This window comes from Amblyomma mixtum, chromosome 1, assembly GCF_055824585.1.
Source record: "Amblyomma mixtum isolate Tamu chromosome 1, ASM5582458v1, whole genome shotgun sequence".
Classification (NCBI taxonomy): domain Eukaryota; kingdom Metazoa; phylum Arthropoda; class Arachnida; order Ixodida; family Ixodidae; genus Amblyomma; species Amblyomma mixtum.
Window position 1 is genome coordinate 162,304,437 of NC_143012.1, and position 25,996 is coordinate 162,330,432.

The 25,996-nt window shown below is 49.5% G+C and overlaps 1 pseudogene across 1 annotated transcript; it reads right to left on the reverse strand.

Moving 5' to 3' along the window:
* Positions 1-6,568: 6,568 nt before the first annotated feature.
* LOC149369578 (acetylcholinesterase-1-like) lies at positions 6,569-25,668 on the reverse strand (annotated as a pseudogene). The gene is made up of 4 exons (XR_016285410.1): positions 25,086-25,668; positions 11,989-12,316; positions 9,206-10,256; positions 6,569-6,836 (listed from the first exon to the last, which is right to left on the reverse strand). The product of XR_016285410.1 is annotated as an acetylcholinesterase-1-like (transcript).
* Between the last annotated feature and the right edge of the window lie 328 nt (positions 25,669-25,996).

Here is a 25,996-nt window from a genome sequence, read left to right on the forward strand (position 1 = left end):
GTTTGGAATGATGCAACTTGCGGCCTATGGAAGTTACCACTGATAAGTGAAAACGCATGGGCGCTTCTCCATATTCTTTTAACAGTACCTTTTGCTGGACTAGTTCGTGTGACGTTGTGTTTAGGAAAGTAAAAACAGCGCTAAATTCTGCACAAACCACACAGAAAGACGGATCCAGGACAGCGCCCGTCCTGTCCGTCTTTCTGTGTGGTTTGTGTAGAATTTAGCGCTGTATTTACTTTCCTACACAGAGCTTCTCTAGATAGCGCTGTAAGACCCAATTATGAACTTGACAATGCGCGTATGGAGACTGTGTCCTCAAACAAATGTCTCGGTATGCATAGAGCTGCTAACCTCTCTCAGAAAATGCGTGTTGAATTTATTGCCAACAATGTAAACCGTATCTTGAGATATTTTTGTCGAAATTTGTTCCTTTCTGCCAGTTCGGTAAAACTTCTTTATAAAACACTTGTTCGATCTAAACCGGATGTGCAGCATCTCTCTGGGAACCTGCCCTTGAATAATTTAACGTCTGGACTTGAATCTGCACAAAACCAAGTGTTGCGACTCATACTTTTCAATTATACTGTAGCTCCAGTGTTACCTCTATGAACACAACCTTACCATTGTCACCGCTTTCACACAGGAAGAAAAAAAAAACTTAGGTGACATTTGTGCTCCACCTTAAAGGGGATATTAGCGTTAATGGGCGCCATCAGAGACTCCTCTGATGGGGCCCATTAAGTTCGAAGGTGTATTTCCCCGCCCCGGGTGTCCAGTCTGCAAGAACCGAAATCTTGAGGCCGACATTCATCACCTTCTGTGGGTTTGCCCGGCGTTGAAGCCGACAAGAATTCGGCACCTGGCGGCAGCGGGTCTTTAACCCGATAATAGTGCTTCATACACCGCTTGGACACAAGGACCTCATCATCGTTCACTGCTCGATTTCATTAGATCAGCGAACCTTTACTCATTTATTTAGGCATCCTCATTTATCATTACATACCGTTTTATGCCCTGAGGCAGTAAAGAACGCATTAAAAAAATGCACTCTACTAACGTCAAAAGATCACATGACACGCCAATGTCACGTGACACAAGCATACAGTCGTTCGCGTGCACTCTCCCGTCACCGACTTGCACTTTGCTACTCGCTTAGTCACAACTTCCTGAATTAGTGCATCTCTAACCGTGCCCACACTCATTAGCATACAGTCGTGAGCTACCATACTATGCGAAAGACCACACGACATACCGAATTCCGCTTTAACCAAGCCGTATGAACGTGATAGGATGGTTTATGGGGGTTTAACATCCCAAAGCGACTCAGGCTATGAGGGACGCCGTAGTGAAGGGCTCCGGAAATTTCGACCACCTGGGGTTCTTTAACGTGCACTGACATGGCGCAGTACACGGGCCTCTAGAATTTCGCTTCCATCGAAATGCGACCGCCGCGGCCGGGATCGAACCCGCGTCTTCCGGGTCGGCAGCGGAGTATCATCACCACTGAGCTACCGTGGGGACTGTGATAGCAGGGTGCCAGCGTGACTATGCATGGCGGGCTCGCGGGATGCAGCCAGGTTGAGTAGGGCTAGACGCCATAGTGTTATTGCACTTCCGTGCAATAAAGTAAAAAAAGTGCTTACGTCGTAGCGTGTCTGACTCGTAATGCAAGGATCAGGGGTTCGGTTCTGCACTAATTAGCCCAATTTTCTTTTCATCGCAGTCTATATACGTACATGTCGTCATGACGTTTCAGTCATGTTGCGACCTTGTAATAATAATAATAATAACTATAATATAACAATAATATGCAATGATTTAATGGCTTTTAAGTTCCGCCACTCCACGTGACGTCAAACAGCAACGCCGGACGCCGCCGACGTGGGACACGACATTTTCCGTTGAACGGAAGCCTCAGAGCTATCGCTGTATAATCCTCGCTTACGTCTGCTTAACAAGATCTACTTTAACAGCCCTCTAAGAGCCGGCTGCAGAAGCTTAAAAAATTGCCTTCAGTTTGCCAACTGTAGAATATGCGCTAGCTATGGCACCTCAGGAGGGAATCGGCTTGAACGGTAGATAGTACAAATATGAATAGCAATTTTCGCGCCTTAACCAGCTGCGGCTTACCGCCCCGCAAAATATGTCTCAGTTCATTATTTTCAACGGCAGAAGGTAGTGGAGCACCACCCTCGTCCCGGCGCAGTGCAAATTACGCACAATGGATCATTCACACTCAGACGTGGTGAGTCCATGGAAGGTAGCGGGACTGAGCCCCGGCAGCGCCGCCGCGGCTTCGAATCCCAGTCGGGGCAATATTTCTTTGATATATTTATTTATTTATGGTTTGGCCTATAGGTCACCCTCAATATCAAGCTTTACACAAATTCGGTGCGCCGTTCAGACCTCGTGGAGTAGTGGTTCTGTGCGCAACGCTGCATCGTCCGCTACAGGATCGGCCGGCGTAAAGAAGCTTCTACTCTGCGCCCATAACGTGATATCGACATGCCGGTGTAGCAACTCAATTTGAGTGCACTACAACCTCATAGTGACGGTAAATTGTGTGTAATTGCTGCCCTGTGTAAACTAATGCACATATCACTCTTAAGAATAAAATATGCAACCTTATTGTTACCTGACGGCAAGCCGATGAATACAGCACGATAAGACGGATGCAGATGCCACGATTTAATAGCAAGTAAGGAGGAAGAGGAGGAATAAGCACCTCTATTGAAGAGGTTGCGCAAGAGAGCGATCACTGGCCGACCAGACAACGTCGCCTGCCGATCTTCCGAAGCCACCGAACGGCCGATGGTCCGCGTAACGCTATAGCTTCGCACACGCCACTGCCCGCCTCTTCATCTTCCTAGTCTGTGACAATATCTTTCGCAAGCTCACTTTCCGTTCAGGAAACCAAAAGAGATAATTTTTAAAGTATGGTCACCTTGCATCACGACCAGTCGAATTTCCAGAAAGCAAGATACACCCCGGCGAAAACGCGCGAGAGACCGCGGGAGGGCGCATGGTTGCCTTCGTGCATGCGAACTTGTGCAGTACGCAGCAAAACCAAGCAATCCGTTTCTTCATTTCATGGACTTCTTTATACGCGTGAATACACTGCAAACAAAATTAAACCCAGAAGGGAGTATAAAGGGTGGTGGCCACCCTCTTTACTTCATTTGTGAAAACGTTTACTCCATGAGTGTGGAGTAAAAAGGTAGACTATCCTCCATTTTACTCCCATTAGGGAATAATGGCGTAAAAATGATGATTTACCTGCATTTACTCCAGTCTAGAAAGGTAGTTAATTGTGCCAAATACTTCACCAGTGCCGAAATGGAGTAAAAAAAAACATCATTTTGTGCGATTCGCCCCGCCACCTAGCGTCTCGTCTGCTTCTGGTCAGTCGTCTGATAATGGCGGTAAGTGAAGATTGCTTGGTTACCATCGTCGCTGGATCTCTGCTCACTTCTGCTCCTTCACAGGCGCCTGCCATGGTACAAGATATCGGCTCGACCCCGTTTTCCGCTACAGTACGCTACATAACTGAATTGTTTCTGTGAAGCCTCCAGTGCTCTAACCATACCTGACTTTCCTTTGTTAGTGTCGCCACCTCTATACAGCCCCCGCTCAGGCCTAATTCTCGCAGGCTTTTTTCAGTGTGGTTCTCGCAATGTATTGCAGCAGATTATGTGTTGCATCAACATGGAACTGTGATAGAACACAGCGTCAACGCTGAGCTCTTGACTGAGCTGATGTGGCTACATTTTTCATCTGTCATATTGAAAAGCCAAGCCCTAATGAAGGGCTATAAAGGCAAACACGGCCATTCCAAACTACCATCAGGGGTGTTTTCAACTTTTTCTGCTCTGGTGTTTAGACAAATATAGCGTGGTGCATGACCGTGAAAACTACCCAGCGACTCCTTTTCAATTTTCAACTATTGATTATAATGTTACATCTCTTTATCTACAAACATGGCCAACCAAACGAGCTCGTACAGCAAAAGTAGACGAGAAGCAGACGACTCCCGCCGCTTACGCCACCGCTGGGCATGCAGACGGCGAAAAGAATGCGTGACGCGGGGTCACATTAGGGCAGCGCAGTTTACCAAGTTGGGTTGCCGGCGGCCCGCAGAGCTACTGCCCGTTTCCGCCGCTGTCACTTCTGTAAGCAAGAGCCTGAATGAGAATAAATAAACATGACGCCATTTTTGGGCTCCATTTCTGTCGGTGTAAAAGATTTACACCTTATACTCCGAAATAACTCCCTTATATAAGGGAGTAAAGAAAAACACCATACATATGGAGTAAAAGAAAACCTCCTTCCGGGTGTGCGTTACAGGACCAGCCATTTACTCCCTCTTGGGTGTTCTTTTGCTAACAGTGTATTTCGTTATGCAGACACTTTTGGGGTTGAAAACAGTAACATTTTTTCGAACCATACTGCCAGGCTGCATTTATTACGAATACTGTGGAAACGAGCTTGATAATAGCCCTAATAAGAAGACTGTTTTTGTTCAGCCTCTGTTATTAAACAATCTTCAGCGTATGCTTGCTGTGGTAAAGATCAGTCAGTATCATCGTCATCAGCCTGGCTACGCCCACCGCAGGACAAAGGCCTCTTCCATGTCTTTCCAATTGACCCGGTCCTATACTAGCTGCGCCACAAAATATCAGCGATCTTTTTCATCCCATCCGCCCACCTAACTCTCTGCTGTCGTCCCCTGCTACGTTTGCCTTCTCTTGAAATCCACTCCGCTACCCTTAAGGACAGGTGGTCATCTTGTCTTCGCATTACAAGCCCTGCCCAAGCCTATTTCTTCCTCTTGATTTTGACTAAGATGTCATTAACCCGAGTTTGTTCCCTGATCGACTCTGCCCTCTTCACGTCTCTTAACGTTACACCTATCATTTTCGTTTCCATAGCTCTGTGAGTTATCCTCAGTAAACGATGAACCCTTTTCGTTGGCCTCCACGTTCCTACCCCACACCGTTAAGATACAGGTGTTATAAATTTTCCTCTTTAGGTATATCGGTAAACTGCCTCATGATCTGAGAGAACCTGCCATATGCGCTCCATCCCATTCTTAAAGTTATTTCACTCTCGTTATTCGAATCTGTAGTCACTACCTGCCCTAAGTAGGCGTATTCCCTTACCGCTTACAGTGCTTCGCTACCAACTGTAAACTGCTGTGCCCTCCCCAGAGTGTTGCACATTGCTTTGGTTTTGCGCACAATTTTTATATCTACCGTTCTGCTCCGCCTGTCTGAGTCATTGATCAAATTTTAGCAAACTGGATTTAAATCAAAGCACACACGCTTAGGTGCCACATTAAATGTAGCGCGGCTGTGAATGTAAACTCATTTCACATGCCAAGCTTTTTGCAGGACGGTTATAGTTTACGTCTGAGGTTAAGGTTTGTCCGTCCTCTGTAGCCAGCCTTGAGCCAAGAAGCCTTTCATGCGATTATGGCCCGCTCACTTGCCAAGCTTGTTCTGCAAACACGTCGGCTGCCGACCAGAAGCCACTGAAGTCGGTCGGCAGTCGGCCAGCGTCACTCGGCGTGCACTCTGAACATAACATTATGAATTGCGACAATATTCCATTGAGTGCACCTTTACCCACGTATTGGGTGCCATGCAACACGTATAATCATTTTTTAATTGAAACGGTGTCTACTTTAGACTGTGCATTGTTCAAGAGGCTGTCAACGCAACTTTTCACAAGAGCAGCATGCCTAGCATAACCTCTCTGAAGACCTCTAACACCAATTAAAATATCAAGGCAGAGCCAGAAGTCAAAAAGGCTGGCACGAAATAGAGGACAGTGTTTGCGCTTTGTGGCACGGACGAGGAGTCAGCGCTTCTTCAGATTTGAAGTCGCCCGAAGCAGATTCGCTGAGTGTGACCGCAGGATGGTACGAACGGCGCAGTTCGACAAGGTGAAAAGTTCAGTCCGTCGTCACCAATGACACCACTGAAGCAGTTTTTAGAAAAGGCTTCCCAAACATGTTAAGCCAGTGCAGAAACTTTGTTTTCTGAACTTCTGCGAGAGCAAGCGGTGCTCAAGAACATATGAACCACATAAGCACTGCACAAATATAGATTTGATTCGATATTTCCACATGACTAGCACATAAGTTTCACTTCTACGCAGAACAAGGCAGAACAGATGTTTAAAAAGTATTACAAATCTGCGCTACACGAAGCACAAATGACACATTACGAGTTAAAGAGAAATTTGATTCGATATTACCGCATGACTAGCACATAGGTTTCACTCCTACGCAGAACAAGGCAGAACAGATGTTTAAAAAGTATTACAAATCTGCGCTACACGAAGCACAAATGACGTATTACGAGTTAAAGAGAAAGCACATAGAGCAAAAATCAAAGCAATCTCGACCGCCCTCATATATACAGGATTTTTCATGCTAATGACAAACGCTGGTAACCCTACCAACTAAAGATGCTAGATATTTCTAAGGTAATTACGTTTGTCTGTATAAAACAACGAACTGCGAAGAAAAGTGGGCATAACATATCAGTAAAGAGGCCGCTTAATATGAGGCGGAAGCGCACAAATTTCGTCGGTCAAGTGTTCCATATAGCCAGCAGCGAGTCACGACATTTGAAAGTGGCTCTGAAAAACAGCATAAGCCAGGATGGGTGCTCTTCTTCTGGGTGCGCGGCGTCGCCACTAACGAAACACGGTTCGGGACAGCCGAGTCGGGATCTCAGTCTTTGCCGTCCCATCTCAGCATGCGTTTCGAGGGACCATTCGCCAGAAGAATGCTGTTCTGCTCCGAAAACTTCCGCCAGTTCACGTCCCTGCGATGGAGCACAGAAATACTCTAAGCACAAGCAGCAGCAGCTGTGTTTTGAGTAAACACTTGTGCTCAAAAGCTGACCTTAATCGTAACACTAGCTCATAGTAGCGTCAGAAATTACCGGAGGCACTGAAGGAACCAGCGCACGAGTAAGGCGAAAGCATTGCTAGTCTAATCCAATTCTGTCTATTATTTGCAATTTGTGTAGCTGTAAGTACTGGTACTACCACTGCGTGGTTAACAATTCGTATTTTCGCACCTTTGATGACGTCATACTGTTTTTGCCAATCGCGAGTATTGTAGCCCACCGCTGTTTTGGCGACGCCGAAACGTTTTCGCATTTATAATCACAATGCCTCACTTGCATTAGGTCACGTGGGGTGTCCCGGCAATGCCAGGGGTGCCTAAAAGGCAATGCTGCCCATGACAACGAGACTTGCATCCCGACACAGGAAGGGCAATTGGAACGGCAATGCCAGGGGTGCCTAAAAGGCAATGCTGCCCATGACAACGAGACTTGCATCCCGACAGACGAAGGGAACATAGGTGTGGAAGGGCAATTGGAACGCAATGCCACGGGTGCCTAAAATGCAATGCTGCCTATGACAATGAGACTTGCATCCCGACACAGGAAGGGCACATAGGTGTGGAGCAGCAATTGGAACGGCAATGCCAGGGGTGCCTAGAATGCAATTCTGCCCATACCAACGAGACTTGCATCCCGACACAGGAAGGGCACATAGGTGTGGAAGGGCAATGGAACGGCAATGCCAGGGGTGCCTAAAAGGCAATGCTGCCCATGACAACGAGACTTGCATCCCGACACAGGAAGGGCATATAGGTGTGGAACAGCAATTGGAACGGCAATGCCAGGGGGGCCTAAAATGCAATTCTGCCCATGACAACGTGACTTGCATCCCGACACAGGAAGGGCACATAGGTGTGGAACAGCAATTGGAACGGCAATGCGAGGGGTGCCTAAAATGCAATTCTGCCCATGGCAACGAGACTTGCTTCCCGACAAAGGAAGGGCACATAGGTGTGGAAGGACAATTGGAACGGCAATGCCAGGGGTGCCTAAAAGGCAACGCTGCCCATGACAACGAGACTTGCATCCCGACACAGGAAGGGTGTGGAACGGCAGTCGGAACGGCAATGCCAGGGGGGCCTAAAATGCAATTCTGCCCATGACAACGTGACTTGCATCCCGACACAGGAAGGGCACATAGGTGTGGAACAGCAATTGGAACGGCAATGCCAAGGGTGCCTAAAATGCAATTCTGTCCATGACAACGAGAATCGCATCCCGACACAGGAAGGGCACATAGGTGTGGAGCAGCAATTGGAATGGCAATGCCAGGGGTGCCTAGAATGCAATTCTGCCCATGACAACGAGCCTTGCATCCCGACACAGGAAGGGCACATAGGTGTGGAAGGGCAATTGGAACGGCAATGCCAGGGGTGCCTAAAATGCAATTCTGCCCATGAAAACGAGACTTGCACCCCGACACAGGAAGGGAACATAGGTGTGAAAGGGTAATTGGAACGGCAATGCCAGGGGTGCCTAAAAGGCAATGCTGCCTATGACAATGAGACTTGCATCCCGACACAGGAAGGGCACATAGGTGTGGAAGGGCAATTGGAACGGCAATGCCAGGGGTGCCTAAAATGCAATTCTGCCCATGACAACGAGACTTGCATCACGACACAGGAAGGGCACATAGGTGTGGAAGGGCAATTGGAACCGACGCTCATCTGCTGTGTCAGGCTGGAAAGCTCGCATGGCGTCACGGGTGAATTGAAGCTATAGTCGAATACAACTCAAGAGCGCAGCGGCTTTTTCCGTCAAAGATCCCGTTCAAGCCAATGGCACGACCGATTCTAATGACCCTGCCAGTGTGACAATGCAGGAAGCGGCTCCACAATAGAGAGAAGGGTCTAGGGTCTATCCCTACCATAGAGGTAAGGAATTATCCCTTATCTACCACTCCCTGCTTGGTCACATTAGCAGGGTTGTGAGTAAAGTACTTTCATCTATAGGGATAAGTGAAGTGCGAGATTACTCATGTACTTGTTGTTATCAGTTTGGTACGATTGACTTCACCCCTTCTGTAATGCCTGCGAGGACCCTCAGTGTATATAAACACGCAAACGCACAGAGACCAGTCTATCCCTTCGGCGCATCTAACCTTGTTATAAGAGTGGCTCAAGCTACTCGTTTAATACGTTAACTTAACTTCAGTTACAGGTAAAGACAAAGGCCAGTAGTAGTTGCTGAAACGCGAAACTCTCTGTTCGACCATGAGGCTGAGTCTCAAGGTCCTCCTGCTTTCTTCTTATTGGTTCCGCATTTGCAGTGAACAAGCTCACCCTGTTCTCACAAAAGAGGTGAGTTCGGACATATCACGGCGGGCTCCAGAAGCTTGTGGCCACCGTGCGAGTGGTATGCGTGCACGGTGGCTCCCCTCGCACATGCTTCGCGAGCCAGTTCAAACATGGGGCATCGCAAAACCATGTCTGAGGCCAGTTCTCGGAAGCCGTGTATGCTGGTCTTGTTGCTTCTGTCCAGGTATTGCTGCACTTCCTGCGGCACCTCCTGGCGCGAATGGATTCCCGAGAAGTACTGTAGAAGGTGGTCGAACAGCATCTTCGGGTCGTCAGGTTGTCTGGACAATCGCACGAAAGTGTGGTCGAAGAACTCGCGTCCATCGAAGCTATTGTAACCACACAGTAGGTCGGTGCCCGTCAGATTTTTCGGTAGTTTCGCGAAAATTCCGTCGCATGCACCGATGGGAGGTCTATCGCATCTGGGGGCAAACAGTAGTCGCGGCTGTCGCGCGGTTGCTTCGAAAATGCTTTTAAGACTGGCCCGCCTGAGACAGTCGACGAGAGAAGCTGCGCTGCCGCATTCCAGCGACGTCGCCATCTCGTCCAGTGAGCTCAGTCCAGTGCGCGGAAGCAGCGACGTCGGCACGGCGCCGTGCAGGACGAGGCGTGCGAACGATCTCTTCCTGCCTTGCGCCTCGGCGAAGAGGTCCATGGACGCCAGGTACGAGCCGGAGATGAATCCGAACCCCACGATAAGTGCCGGGTCACCCTGGAACGCCTTGATGTGCTCGCTAATCCAGGTCAGAGCGAGGAAGACGCCTTCGGCGCCGGCGGCTGCAGACGCGCCAGAGCAACTGCCGTCCAGAAACCCGAGGACACCGAGTCTGTGGTTGACGACGACCACGATGATGTCCCCTCCGAGAGCGATCGTCTCCCACGCGATGTCGAGCGTGCCTCTGAAGTCAAACTTGAACCAGTCGGAAGCCAGGACTACCATGACGGGCTTGAGCGCAGTGGAGACGGGACACGAGAGCGGGACCCAGATGAACAGGGTTAAGCACTCCTCGGTTAGCTTCCGTTCGGTCAGGTTGCCCTGCGAGTACAGAGTATAACTCTTGGCTATACTGACTGCATGCGTTCGTTGGAGCACATCTAGGCGACTCGTAAGTGTAGCTCCGGACGCTTTGAAATGGCTGCGGCGCACAGCAAAGACGCGGTTCGCATTTCGAGCACAGGCCTAACTGTCGTAGTGCTGTAATTATCGCAAAACTTCGTGCAAGACTGCAGTAATCCGGAGAATTTGTATTTACTGACACACCTTATGCAGTACAGTTGAAAAGTAAATGTCACGCCTATTTCTTCGACTGAAATGGTCCTCTCTTCGTTTTTGCGAATCGTGTACTGGCGAAACCCCGCAGACCCCCGCAGAAGATTAAGGGCCAAATTTTAGAACGCTCCTTACCTCAGCGACGATGCCTTATTAGCCGCTCGCCTTACTTCGGTCACATTTTAAACACGCCTTAATAGGAGCCTTTAGTAAGGACTCCTTTTGGAGCGTCCTTTTGCTGAGGTATGCACAACGCTACATTCATGCTTCCTTACCTCACATTCTGACCTGTGCGCATGTTTCAGTGCACAACCACTCGCTGTGCGCTTTCGCAGTAGTGGCAAAGTGAACATTCGTTGCTGCTGCACTGGAAACAACGGTGACGTTGCCAGATAGACTATGTTTTCGTGCCAAGCCACCCAGACCAGCTAAAATGCAAAACGAGCGCTCTCAGGCCCACCTAACTAAAAAAAAAAGAAGTACGAAGGTTATAGATGTGTGCTTGGTTTTTTTTTCGTCGAATATAGACAAATATATTTCCAATATTACAGCAGACGCGTGAAAGGAGCTCTTTGTAACTCTCGGTGCCTTCTTACCCAAGGAGTTGCTAAGGGCGGTTGGAAAATTATATGACTCCCTTCAACGCTCCTTTTTTTTGAAAAGATTGAAAAGGTTTATTTCAGCAGAGCAGTTACAGCATCTGCTGTAACTGCTCGAGTAACTGCTTGAGCTGAGGAAGCATGGAGGACTCATTTCAGGTGAGGAAAGCGCACAAGCTAAGGAGCGTTCTGGCCTTTGCCCCTAAGGCTTTTACGGGCGCTACCTGACCCTCACAACACAGCCTACAAGCACACTCCTTGGGATGTATATTTCTGACAAAGGCTCGACGTCCTGGTCTTCTCATGCTACGTTTCCAGAAGCCTGTTTGCGGGCAAAAAAATTGCCAGGAGACTTTGGCAACTAAAGTGTTGAGAGGCGAAATCCGAGGACGCTATGCCGTGACGACTTCCGGTGGATGTGAAGTCACACCGTTCCCGTAGCTATATCGATAACCATATTATACATCTTTCGGGGATCCTAAGTGTCAATTACGCTTAATTACAGACTTTTCCATCTATTTCGACACAAATCCGATGTTTTTCCGGCTATTCTGTGACAATTTTCACTATGCCGTGACGACTTCCGGCGGATGTTACGTCACACTGTTCCCGCGGCTATACCGATGTCCACGCTATTTCGACGTAATTTCGACATTTTTGCCTATAATTCATTAACTAATCAATCTACAACCGTCAATGATCGCTTCTAGGTTCATTTTTTCCTCCTCTATCTGAAGCAACCATTCGTTTTCTCCTACCTTTTTTAGTTCCCGATTTAATACGAGTTAAACGCTGCCAAAGGTGTGACACCCTCTGTTGACGGACGACAGTATGAGCCATTAAAGGCTTCCGTCTTAAAAAGAAACCACAGCGTCTTAAGGCGAAAAAGGAGGGCCCACCTGCGGGCAGCGCGGTCCGTGGCGGTAGGCGTAGAAGACGCCGCCTTCGCCGATGCCGGTCACGGGCTGCGCAGGCTGGAAGCGCTGCGCTCCGCTCACGTTGGCGCCGTACGGGATGCCGAAGAACTTGCGCAGCCTGCCGTCCACGCTGCCGTGCACAGTGGCGCCCAGGGCCTCGAGGCGCACCTGGGGGTCGCCATGCGCGGCCTCGCACTCGCGGCTAGCGTCGGGCGTCGTGACGCTGGGCCCCGCCAGGCGCCGCCGAAACACCATCCAGACGGCCACCGCCGACACGGCCACCAGAAGTACTCCGAGGACGGCGAGGACGCTGCGGGATGCGCCGCCCAGAGAGTCCCGTTATGGTGGGCGCCAGCCTTTGAGAGTATGCGAAAAAGAATATATTTACCCACTCCCAGCTCTGCTCCACGCCGAAAGGCTGAGACGGCTGGTCCACCGACATGAGCGATATCGGCCTTGACCTTATGCTCACTAGTCAGGCAATCATCGTGGGACTTCGTCGCGGAACACGCTGGCGACAACTGCCGTAGCAGAGGTTGTCTGGTGCTATCAATATTGCGGGAACTGCGGGGATCAACTGCCCGGTAGCAATCAGTTTTTAACAAGGTAGCATTAGAAGAGTCATTGAAAAAAAAGTGCGTCGTCATTCACAATTCCCGGTACCGGAGGTGACGTCACCAAACCGTAAGTGATAGCTATGCGTTTCGATGTATCTTCATTGCGTCCGTGTCGCCGCCTCTAGACCTTTGGGAAGCATCTAACCGCCACCTAGAGGACCCTAAGAGATGTCTGATTGTGTGCAGCACAAGATGGCATGCAGCTTGGAATACTGACTGGTGCATGTTCTGGCCGGCAGCCCGGTGTTTAGGTATTCACGTGACGTCATGAGCACCATTTTGGTGTAGAACACCTAGCTTCAGCAGTGCAGGATAGAGGAGGGAGGGAGGATAAGCCGTACAGGCGTCGTAGCCTTTCGCCGTGCTGCATGGTCGCCAATGGCGACCACTAGGGGCTTAAGAGCATTACTCTATAGTAGCCCCGCACTGGTATGCACTCAGAGTTCTTGAAGGGACTCGGACAAGACACGTATACAATAGACAGCCCGAAAACCCCACCTCCATATTACCCCCCCCCTCCCCCCCAAAAAAGAAAGCAGCGCTTTTGTTGAACCTCCACTCCTCCGCCACCCCGTTACTACCAAAAAATTAGCTGTGGTTCAACCAGGCTGAACGGTGACGCACTGTGAGCGTCACCGTGAGCGTCAACAGCCACAACTCTTGTCCTACTCCAGCAACGTCAGGTGTCCCGCAAGGGTCTGTCCTCGGTCCGCTTCTGTTTTTAATTTATATTAACGATTTACCAACGAATGTATGCAGTAATATTCGGATGTCCTTCGATGATTGTGTAATTTATCGCCAAGTTAATAACACCTCTTACCAAGAATCTCTTCAAGACGACCTTAACTGCATTCAGGAATGGTGTGCTAATTGGTTAATGGAACTTAACCCTCATAGATCTAAAACCTTGTCTTTCACGCGTCGCCGCAACCCGCTTCATTTCTCTTACGTAATAGCTAACGTTCCTGTACACCCGGTTTTATCGTACAAGTATTTAGGCATTACCTTGTGTAGCGACTTATCCTGGAGCACACACGTTACGAACATAATTTCATCTGCTAATAAAACACTTGGATTTATAAGACGTCATCTCCGCCAAGCCCCTAAACATGTAAAGTTATTAGCATACAAATCTCTTGTCAGACCAAAATTAGAATATGTTTCATCCATTTGGGACCCGCACCAAGCTTACCTTATAAATACACTCGATTCAGTCCAAAACAGAGCAGCCAGATTCATCCATTCATCGTATTCTTACAACATCAGTGTATCAGCGTTGAAAGCTGAATACAACTTATTGCCCTTATCGCTTCGTCGCCGCATTGCCAGCCTTTGCTTGTTCCATACATTTTTCCATAGTTCACTAGGCCGCGCACCCTACATCGTCCCTCCAGCCCGCATATCTCATCGCACTCGTCATCTTTTTCAAGTTTCCAGGCCTCGTGGCCGTACTATCACCTTTGCCGCATCATTGTTTTCACGTACTGCAGCAGACTGGAACGACCTCGCAACGACATCGCAGCCATCATGTGCTCATCCAACTTTGCTAATAATGTTACCAGTCATGTTTCTTTGTGTTAACACTTGCTCGCCAAATATATGTACCCACCCCTTATGTAATACCCCTCGTGGGTCTTTAAGGTAATAAAATGAAAATGAAATGAAATGAAACTAAGACGAGCAAAAGCTCCGTTAAAGGGGCTCTACATAGGCAGTAATAGAGAGAGAGAGAAAAGGACGGAAAGGCAGGCAGGTTAACCAGACTATGCCCACTTGGCTACCCTACACTTGCGTAGGGGACAAAGGTGAAAAAAGGAAAAAGAGCAGCAATGAAATCAGTTTTCTAAGTGTCCAGCGACCACTATGTCACGGGGACCGAGGGCGCGCACTGAAAACTTAAAGATTATAGACGGGAATACGACCCCGAGTCCCTTAAGAATCTCAGGAGCGCTTTCACCGCTTTCCTTTGTGAGGAATATTGTGTCCAAGGCCCCAGAACGTTGGACTCTATTAAAGGACGCGAGTCCAAGCGGTAACGAGTAGCATTTAGGAAACCGAGCTCTCGCTCAAAACGAGGGCAGTCACAGAGGAGATGTCCGATCGTTTCATCACAACCGCACTGGTCACGCGCTGGAGTCTGCCATTGCGATGAGATGGCAATAGGCGTTTGTGAACGCGTTTGTGAAGAGCTGACGCAGCAAGGCACCTTCAAGTGCTCGCCCGAAACCTGACTGTAACGTCGTGGTCTGTCCCTGGAGGTTGGACACCCCGCTCGCACCATTTCAACCTCTTGCTTCAACATCATATACCATTCGGCCTCCCCCGCGGTGATTCTACGCTGTTGTGCCGCACCTTTCCCTATCCTCTCGTCACATTTCGCGCGTTGGAAGGTCGGCGCTCCTCCGCCGGCTCCGCCTCTGGGAGCTGAACTTCCTGACCCTATTGGCCGCGGCCACGGTAGCTGCCTGACGTCTGAAAGAATTTAGCCAATACTCATATCTCAGCTTGCATAGGCTGGTGCGAGCGACAGAAGAGGATGCGAGCATGAAAAAGGAGCCGGGAAGAGATCGCCAACTTTAGCGCCTGGATGTGAGTCCTCTGCTGCGTGTAGAAGTGTATTAACTTGGCTCAGATTTCCTTGAGAACACAGAGCAGTGATTCAGCGAGTTGCTGTGCTCTCCCCTGAAGGTGTTTCAGAGCCCCTTTAAGGTAAGCACACGCCACACACTTTTATATAGATAACGGCATGTCCCGCGATTACCGCCAGTTGCGAGAGTGCCGTCGGATCCGTATACGCAGGTGTAGCGTGTCACGTGGCATGAAGTCAGAGCCCAGCCTCCGCTCCTCCTGGACTGAAGGTCAAATTTCATAGCCACATGACCTTCAGCTTTGTACGGGAGGAGTAGAGCTTTAGCTCTGAAACAAATCTGGCTACGTGGCTGACTCGGACTCGCGTTCTTTCACAGGAGAAGTGGCACACTCCGCGGCTTACACGCCAGGAGGCCACTGATGCTTCCCGTAGGAAGCGCCCCGGGTATGCACTCTCTCTCTACCCGGTACAGCAGGTGCAAGCCCGAGCTGATGCATTGCCCTCGCATACTGGATTATATCTTAGCGTGACAGCAGTTGGTGTTCATTTTCAAGAGCCAGCTGAGTCCTGCCACGTCTGTCTCAGACTGGTTGAGCGCCGCTGTCCAGGGTGGCTGCGTATGGGGAGGCACAAGGACCAAGAAACAGAGGCCAACTTACGGAATGCACTTTCTCAGCCAGGTGGTGTGGTGTATGCTGTAGAGCGACAAAGTAGAGACCAGCTCGCGCATGGATCCCCTCCTGGTGGTGGTGGTGGACATGAAGCGCTCCTTCGCTGGGCTCTCCAAGGAGTGCGGACTGTCCGGAGATGTGGGCGAGTTGGGAACGTTGGCGACTGCAGCTGCGGGCGGTTTCTCCGCAGCAGGCTTGCTCTGCGAGGACGCTGAAGCCTGCTCGTCCCTAGAGAGGGACTCCTTCCGGCGCTTGAGGGCCTTCTTGGACTTCCTTCGTACCCGCTTGGACATGACGCCGGCGACTCGACGAACGCCTTCTTCTTCGTTGTCTTCTTCATGGGGTTCGCACGTGAACAAGGCCAAGTTGTTCGTCTTCCTTGAGTCGCAGAAAAAGAGTTTAACGATCGATTATTTCTGGCTCCATTGTCCTCGTTTCACCTCTTTGAGAAGAAGACTGCTGGAGTTGCCTTTACAGCATCTTGGCCTTAGTTTGAGCAGCCCACTCTTGCAATCATTTGGTGCCACCACGCTTGGGTTCAGCCACAGGTCTGTTTGTGACGCCGTTCAAAATTTCTTGCTGAAATCTCATCGACTGCCTCGCTAAACTTACAGTATTTTCTTTTCTATGCTTTGTTATATTCCGAATTAATGTGCTTTTTTTCTCTTTATCTCTCTCTTTCTCCAATCCAAACTCATAGCTTTTATCACTCTCTGCCCTCCTTGTGGTAGACTGTGTTGCTCTCCCGTGTGCTTTTCTTTTCCCTTTAGTATGTACAGGTGAATAGCAACCTTTACCACCCGACTCTTGGCCGATCCCCCAGTGTGGGTATGTAACATCTTTTCAAAGGATAACAACAACGACAACGAGTTTGATCTCCTGTACTGTTCTATTACACTAACTCTCACCTCGAGATGTGACTAACGTACTTTCCCCGTATACCCCCGACAGCGACCTTGTGACTTCCTCTCAAAATAAAGAACCTTGAAATCCTGAAACGCTGTAAAAATTAGCAGTTTCACAGCGTTAGCTATTCTTAGCTTTTTCCAAAGTTTTTTTCGGTGGCATCGGCGACCGTAAGTCCACCGCTGCACAGCCACCGGCAAAGCCACCGGCAAAGAATGCGCCAGCCAGTTCAGCATTACGAGGCCAATGCTATAGCCACTAGGCCGCCGCTGCGGTGCCCATGGGATGTCTCCTTCAATCTGAACGCCACCGTTTCGGAGGTTGTATCCGACCTCGTCAAGATCTTACTACCATTTGCAGGCCCTATTTTCCGTGTTTCTGGCGGGAAACATTCAGCCAAGCAATGCCGATTTCATTAATTGTCTTTAGCACCCACTATTGTTGCAGCTTGCAACGACCGCTAACCACCAACCGATCACATACAGAAAAACAATCCAGGAACACGTTTCCATCACTTCGTGACCGCAGTCCAGCCTACGTTGGATCTTTCTCGTTACAAGCTCGTAACCACCCTGCGGTTTTTTTTTTTACCAGTTCAAAGTAAATTAAAGCTTTTGATCCACCCTCACCTCTCCGGGTGAAAAGGTTGTCTGCAAGCTTAACACCGTCTAAGAAAGTTCACAAGAATTTTGTGCCGGTGCGGCACGTTATTTTATGCTAAAGCAGATTGCAGCGCCACAACATGCAATTTTACTTCCGATCTACTTGACCACCGCACTATTAGTGGCTCTTCAATAGTAAAATATAAATGGAAGCAAAATGCGCTGAAAACTGCCGGCGAACCCTCGCAACCGCCGGCGGAGGACGTGCAACTAGCGTGACGTCACGAAGCAAGCGGAGAGGATCGAACCCGGGTCTTTTTGGCCAGCAGCCGAGCCCCATCACCACTGAGCTACCGTGACGACAGTGATAGTAGGATGCTGGCGTGACTATGCATGGCGGGCTCGCGGGATGCGGCCTGATTGAGTTGGGCTAGAAGCGTGTTGGTGTTATTGTGCTTTCATGCAATGAAGAAAAAAAGCGCCTACGTCCTAGCGTGTCTGAATAATTGCCCCAATTTTCTTTTCAGCGCATTTTACGTACTTTATATACGTACATCTCGTCACAACGTTTGAGTCATGTTGCGACCTTGTAATAACTATTCATGTGATGTTTTAATAGGTTTTTAATTCCGCCACTCCACGTGACGTCAAACCGTTTCGACCAATGCGTAGTTTCGCAATACACCAACACCAGACGGCGCATTTTCACTTGAACAGGAGCCTCGAAGCTGTCGCTGTGTAATTCTCGCTTATATCTGTTTCACAAGAGCTACTATAATATCCCTCTAAGAGCCGGGTGCAGAAGCTTAAAGAATTGCCTTCATTTGGCCAACTGTACATTATGCGCTATCTATGCCACCTCACGAGGTAATGCCGCCGCGGTGGCTTAGTGGCTATGCTGCTCGGCTGCTGACCCGAAAGACGCGGGTTCGACCCCGGCCGCGGCGGTTGAATTTCTTTGGAGGAGAAATTATAGAGGCCCGTGTACTGTGCGATGTCAGTGCAAGTTAAAGAACCCCAGGTGGTAGAAATTTCCGGAGCCCTTCACTACGGCGTCTCTCATAGCCTCGGTCGCTTTGGGACGTTAAACCCCATAAACCAAACCAAACCAAGCCTCTGGAGGGAATCGGCTTGAAAGGTACGCAGTACGAATACGAATAGCAATTTTCGCGCCTTAACCAGCTGCGGCTTACTGCCCCGCAAAATATGCCTCCGTTCATTATTCGCAACGGCAGAAGGTAGTGGAGCACCGCCCTCATCACGGCGCAGTGCAAATTACGCACAATGGATCATTCACACGAAGACGCTGTGAGCCCATGGAAGGTAGCGGGACTGAGCCCCGGCAGCGCCACCGTGGTTCGAATCCCAGACGGGGCAATATTTATTTTATATACTCATTTATTTATGGTTTGGCCTAGGTCGCCCTCAAGATCAAGCTTCATACAACTTTGGTGCGCCGGTCAGACCTCGTGGAGTACTGCTTCTGTGCGTAACGCTGCATCGTCTAGCGCTATACAGGAGCGGCCGGCGCCGTCGTAAGGAATCTTCTACTCTGCGCCCATGACGTGATATCGACATGCCGGCGTGACAACTCAAATTCAGTGCACAACAACCTCATAGCGGCGGTAAATTGAGTGTCATTGCTGCCCCCGTGTAAACTAATGCGCTTATTACCCTTAAGAACAAAATGTGCATCCTTATTGTCACCTGACCGCAAGCCGATGAATAAAGCACGATAAGACGGATGCCGATGACACGATTCAATAGCAAGGAAGGAGGAAGAGGAGGAATAAGCACCTTTATTGAAGAGGTTGCGCAAGAGAGCGATCACTGGCCGACCAGACAACGTCGCCTGCCGATCTTCCGAAGCCACCGAACGGCCGATGGTCCGCCTAACGCTATAGCTTCGCACACGCCACTGCCCGCCTCTTCATCTTCCTAGTCTGTGACAATATCTTTCGCAAGGTCACTTTCTGTTCAGGAAACCAAAAGAGATAATTTTTAAAGTATTGTCACCTTGCACCACGATCAGTCGAATTTCCAGAAAGCAAGCCGCACACCGGCGAAAACGCTCGAGAGACCGCGGGAGGGAGCATGGTTGCCTTCGTGCATGCGAACTTGCGCAGTACACGGCAAAACCAAGCAATCCGTTTAGTTCATTTCGTCGACTTCTTTATACGCGTGAATACTTCTTTACGCAGACGCTTTTAGGGTTCAAAACAGTAACATTTTTTCTAACCATGCTCCCAGGCTGATTTATTACGAATGCTGTGGAAACGAGCTTGATAATAGCCCTTATAAAAAGACTCTTTTTGTTCAGCCTCCGTTATTGAACAGTCTTCAGCGTATGCTTGCTGTGGTAGAGATCACTCAGTATCATCATCATCAGCCTGGCTACGCCCACCGCAGGACAAAGGCGTCTCCTATGGCTCTCCAATTAACCCTGTCCTCTTCCTGCTGCGCCACCCTATGCCCGCGAACTGATTACTCTCCTCCGCCCCCTGCTACGTTTGCCCTCTCTTGGAGTCCACTCCGTTACCCTCAAGGGACACCGGTTGTCTTTCCTTCGCATTACACGCCCTGCCCAAGCCCATTTGTTCCTCTTTATTTCGACTAGGATGTCATTAACCCGCGTTTGTTCCCTCACCCACTCCGCCCGCTTCCGATCTCTTAACGTTACACCTATCATTTTTCTTTCCATAGCTCGCTGCGTTGTGCTTAACTTAAGCTGAACCCTCTTTGTTAGCCTCCACGTTCCTACCCCGTAGGTGTGCACCGTTAAGGCACAGCTGTTATACATTTTCCTCTCGAGGTATATCGGTGAACTGCCACTCATAATTGAACAGAACCTCCCAAATGCGCTCCACTCCATTCTTAGTAAATTCACTCTCGTGATCCGAATCTGTAGTCACTACCTGCGGCCGCCGCGGTGGCTCAGTGGTTATGGTGCTCGGCTGGTGACCCGAAAGACGCGGGTTCAATCCCGGCCGCGGCGGTTGAATTTCTTTGAAGGAGAAATTTAGAGGCCCGTGTACTGTGCGACATCAGTGCACGTTAAAGAATACCAGGTGGTCGAAACTTCCGCAGCCCTCCACTACGGCGTCTCTCATAGCCTTAGTCGCTTTGGGACGTTAAACCCCATAAAACCAAACCAATCACTACCTGCGCTAAGTAGGAGCATTCCCTTACCGCTTACAGCGCCTCGCTACCAATTGTTAACTGCTGTCCCATCCCGAAACTGTTCCACATTACTTTGGTTTTGTGCATATTTTTTATAGCCACCGTTCTACGCCGCCTGTCCGAAGTTTAGCTAACTGCATTTATATCAAAGCGCACATGTTTAGGCGCCGTGTTAAATGTACGGCGTCTTTAAATGTAAACTCATTTCACATGCCAAGCTTTTTGCAGGGTTTATGTCTGAGGTTAAGGTTGGTCCGTCCTCTGTGTCCAGCCTTGAGCCAAGATGCCTTTCGTGTGATCACTGCCCGCTCACTTGCCAAGCTTGTTCTGCAAACACGTCGGCTGCCGACCAGAAGCCACTGCATACGGTCGGATGTCGGCCAGTGTCACTCGGAGTGCACTGTGAACATGACATTATGAACTAAGATAACATTCCCTTTAGTTCACCTTCACCCACGTGTTGGGCTCCATGCAACACGTATGATCTTTTATTTTTTAACACAAACGGTGTCTAATTTAGACTGTGCATTGTGCAAGAGGCTGATAATGCAACTTGTCACTAGAGCAGAATGTTAGCATAACCACTCTGAAGACATGTAACACCAATTTAGATATCAAGGCGGAGCCACTAGTCACAAAGGCTGGCACGAAACAGACGACGCTTTGAGGCACGGGCGAGGAGTCAGCGCTTCTTCAGGTTTTTAAGCCGCCCGAAGCAGATTCCCTCAGTGTGGCTGAAAGACAGTATACGAAAGGCGCGTTCGCAGGTTGACAAGGTGAGAAGTTCAGTCCGTCGTCACCAATGACACCACTGAAGCAGTTTCTAGATGACGCTTCCCACAAACGGTGAGTCGGTGCAGAAACTTTTTCCCGAACTTCCTGGAGAGCAAGCGGTGCTCAAGAACATAAAAACCACATGAGCACTGCACAAATATAGATGTGATTCGATATTTCCATATGACCAGCACATAAGTTTCACTTCTACGCCGAACAAGGTGATTGCTTTGCGCTTCATAACTTAATAAGCCAAGCGGAAGGTCTCGATACCGTATTATGAAACAGTTGTTCAAAAAGTAATAAAAATCTGCGGTACATGAAGCACAAATGACATATTACGAGTTAAAGAAAAAGCACATACAGCAAAATTCAAAGCAATCTCGGCCGCACTAATAGGTATATACAGGATTCTTCGTGCTAATGAAAAGCGCTAGTGGCGTGTCAACTAAAGATGCTAGACATTTCTAAGGTTATTGCGTTTGTCCGTATAGAACTAGAAACTGCGAACAAAACTGAGCATAGCGGATCAGTAAAGAGGCCGCTTAGGATGAGGAGGAAGCGCGCAAATTTCACCGGCCAAGTGTTCATATAGCCGGCAGCGAGTTCCGTCATTCGAAAACGGCTCCGAGGAACAGCGTAAGCCAGGATGGGTGCTCTTCTCCAGTGCGCGGCATCGCCACTAACGAAACACGGTTCGGGAGAGCCGAGTCGGGAGCTCGCAGTCTTTGTCGTCCCATCTCAGCATGCGTTTCGAGGAACCATTCGCCAGAAGAATGCTGTTCTTCTCCGAAAACTTCCGCCAGTTCACGTCCCTGCGATGGACCACAGAAATACTGTAAGCACAAGCAGCAGCAGCAGCTGTGTTTTGAGTAAACACTTGTGCTCAAAAACTGATCTTCATCGTACCACTAGCCCATAGTAACGTCAGAAATTACCGGAGGCAAATTAAGGAACTAACGCACGAGTAATGCGATAGCACTGCTATTCTAATCCAATTCTGTCTATTCATTTGCAATTTGTGTAGTTAAGTACTGGTGCTACCACTGCACGGTTAACATTTCGTGTTTTCCCACCTTTGATGACGTCATACTGTTTCTGCCAATCACGAGTTTTTTATCCCACCACTTTTTGGGCGACGCCGAGTTTTCGTGTCGATGAGCCATCTAACGTTTTCGCATTTACAATCTTAATGCCTCATTTGCATTAGGTCAGGCGGGGTGTCCCGGCAAAGCCAGGGGTGACTAAAAGGCAATGCTGCCTGTACCAAGGGGATTTGCATACCGACCCAGGGAGAGCACATAGGTGTGGAGGGGCAATTGGAGGAGACGCTCATCTGCTGTGTCAAGCTGGAAAGCTCGCATGGCGTCGCGGGGGAATTCAAGCTACAGTGGGATACAACTCAAGAGCGCGGCGGCTTTTCCCCGTCAAGGGACCCCCCTCCAGCCAGTGGCGTCGGCCGATTCTCGTGACCATGCCAGCGTGACAATGCAGGAAGCGGCGCCACAATGGAGAGAGGGGTCTGGGGGAATTATCTCCTTTAATCTACCACTCCCTACTTTGTCACACTAGCACGGCCATGAGAGTCGGTCGACGACATTGGCTGCAAGGGGGTCATTTGGCGGGCAAAAGCCACTGTGTTCTTAAGCTTCTTGCTGGCCGAGTTGGTGCATAGCTTTCTTGGGATGGCGTTGCGCACACGAACAAACGTACACAGGAAGAGGCAGAAGACAGAAAGAGCGCAAACTATCAACTAGATTTATTGCTTTCGACACAGAATATATATGCAGCATACACACGTGCAAAACAGAATAGGGAGAGGGAAAAAAAGGAATGGGGGAAGGGGGTAGCAAGCCAAGCCTGCATACGTCAGCGAAAGCTACGGATAAAATTCCTTTCCCTATCATATAAGGTGACCGAGGTATCGCTAATACAATAATAATTTTATCCGTAGCTTTCGCTGACCTATGCAGGCTTGGCTTGCTACCCCCCATTCCTTTTTTTCCCTCTCCCTATTCTGTTTTGCACGTGTGTATGCTGCATATATATTCTGTGTCGAAAGCAATAAATCTAGTTGATAGTTTGCGCTCTTTCTGTCTTCTGCCTCTTCCTGTGTACGTTTGTTCGTGTGCGCAACGCCATCCCAAAAAGGTCTCAAGCTGCATCCGATTATACTGAGAAACGGACTGGGAAAGCCAGAGGGCCCTGTGATGATTAACTGTGTGAAGTTAAACTTTAAAATTTAAAAAAGGGCACTATTACAAATTACACTTAGTACGTGGTTTTTCGCTGCGTCGTCACAAGCAGCGGGAACTGACTGTTAAAACCTCATTGTCGAATGTAAAAAGCGCTAAATATGTGTTGTTGCATCCCTGCGTGTGTATCACGGTTCCTAAACATCGTTCAAGGTTCAGATTTCTTCCTCAAGAGCTAGAGAACAGGACTAATCCAACACCGGACCCGATGTTAGGAATTCAGGACGGCTAGAACCTGCTCGACCAGGCCATCATGGTATGTGCAGAGAAGAGTGGGCAAGTCATATCGGCCACAAAAATGGGAGAAGACACTTAAGCTACGCCTTAATGGTACGACGCGATAGCGTAATGGGTTAATTACCATATATGCAGCAGGTCGTTCTATACTCTACATTGGTAGATCCCTGGGTGTCCTCATACCCCTCCTGGTACAGCGGTTAAGCGATGCACCACTGCCTGCCCTGCAATGGCAGGTGCACGGACCAGAGGTGGACCTTGTGCGACGACCCGGGTTGCTCCTCCCGAGTGACAATCATGAATTTAACTGCCACCTGCCAAGCTGGGCAGTTTGCTCTATCTGGAGGGCAGGTTGTGATGAACCCGTAAGGTCACGCGGCCTAATTAAGTGGCCCGCCTGCCTCCTAGCTTGCTCACCGAAGGCCACCTGTCAGATGCATGCCCATGATTTTTCGTTCACTACGACGTCAACGCCGACGCCGGATTTCCTGCGTTACGGGGCCTTTAACGTTGTCTTGTTGAAAGGCTGGTTTGGGACAGAGACTGGACAAATATGCTTTGTAATTGCGGGAAACATTGAAATGCATTATTTTGATCAGAGCAGTGCCCGCAGTATGTGCGGTTGGGATGGTCGAGTTTCCCCGGAATGTAGGGCATATAGCAGACGGTGAGGAAGGACAGATTTGGGGCACCCCACCGGTCTCAAATTTGCTGGTACGAGAACGAAGCGTTTGGTGTTGGTAAGGCTGATTCCAACATTTCCTAGGATGGTCTTGCACTGATTCTCGGGGACCTTTCAGCTTATTGATGGTCACGTCGAATGCGGAGGAAACAGCGCGACCGCAGTGAAATAATCACAACTAATGTCGTTATCATGCTCCTCAAAAGTACACCTAGGGATAACACAAAAGTACACACCAGTAATTACTTTCATCTATAGGAATAAGTGAAGTGCAATATTACTCATGTGCTTGTTGTTATCAGTTTGGTATGATACCTGCGAGGGCCCTTAGTGTATATTAACAAACAAACGCACAGAGACCAGTCTATACCTTCGGCGCATCTAACCTTGTTATAAGAGCGGCTCAAGCTACTAGATTAATACGTTAACTTAACTTCAGTTACAGGTATAGACAAAGGCGACCAGTAGTTGCTGAAACGCGAAACTCTGTTCGACCATGAGGCTGAGTCTCAAGGTCATCCTGCTTTCTTCTTATTGGTTCCGCATTTGCAGTGAACAAGCTCACCCTGTTCTGACAAAAGCGATGAGGTCGGACATCATCACGGCGGGCTCCAGAAGCTTGTGGGCACCATGCGAGTGGTAAGCGTGCACGGTGGCTCCCCTCGCAGATGCTTCGCGAGCCAGTCCAAACATGGGGCATCGCGAAACCATGTCTGAGACCAGTTCTCGGAAGCCGTGTATGGTGGTCTTGTTGCTTCTGTCCAGGTATTGCTGCACTTCCTGCGGCACCTCCTGGCGCGAATGGTTTCCCGAGAAGTACTCTAGAAGGTGGTTGAACAACATCTTCGGGTCGTCAGGTTGTCTGGACGCTGGCACGAAAGTGTGGTCGAAGAACTCGCGTCCGTCGAAGCTATTGTAACCACACAGTAGGTCGGTGCCCGTCAGATTTTTCGGGAGTTTCGCGAAAATTCCGTCGCATGCACCGATGGGAGGTCGATCGCATCTGGGGGCAAACAGCAGTCGCCGCTGTCTCGCGGTTGCTTCGTAAATGCTTTTAAGACTGGCCCGCCTGATACAGTCGACGATAGAAGCTGCGCTCCCACATTCTAGCGACGTCGCCATCTCGGTCAGTGAGCTCAGTCCAGTGCGCGCAAGCAGCGACGTCGGCACGGCGCCGTGCAGGACGAGGCGGGCGAACGGCCTCTTCCTGCCTTGCGCCTCGGCGAAGAGGTCCATGGACGCCAGGTACGAGCCGGAGATGAATCCGAACCCCACGATAAGGGCCGGGTCACCCTGGAACGCCTTGATGTGCTCGCTAATCCAAGTCAGAGCGAGGAAGACGCCTTCGGCGCCGGCGGCTGCAGACGCGCCAGAGCAACTGCCGTCCAGAAACCCGAGGACACCGAGTCTGTGGTTGACGACGACCAGGATGATGTCCCCTCCGAGAGCGATCGTCTCCCACGCGATGTCGAGCCT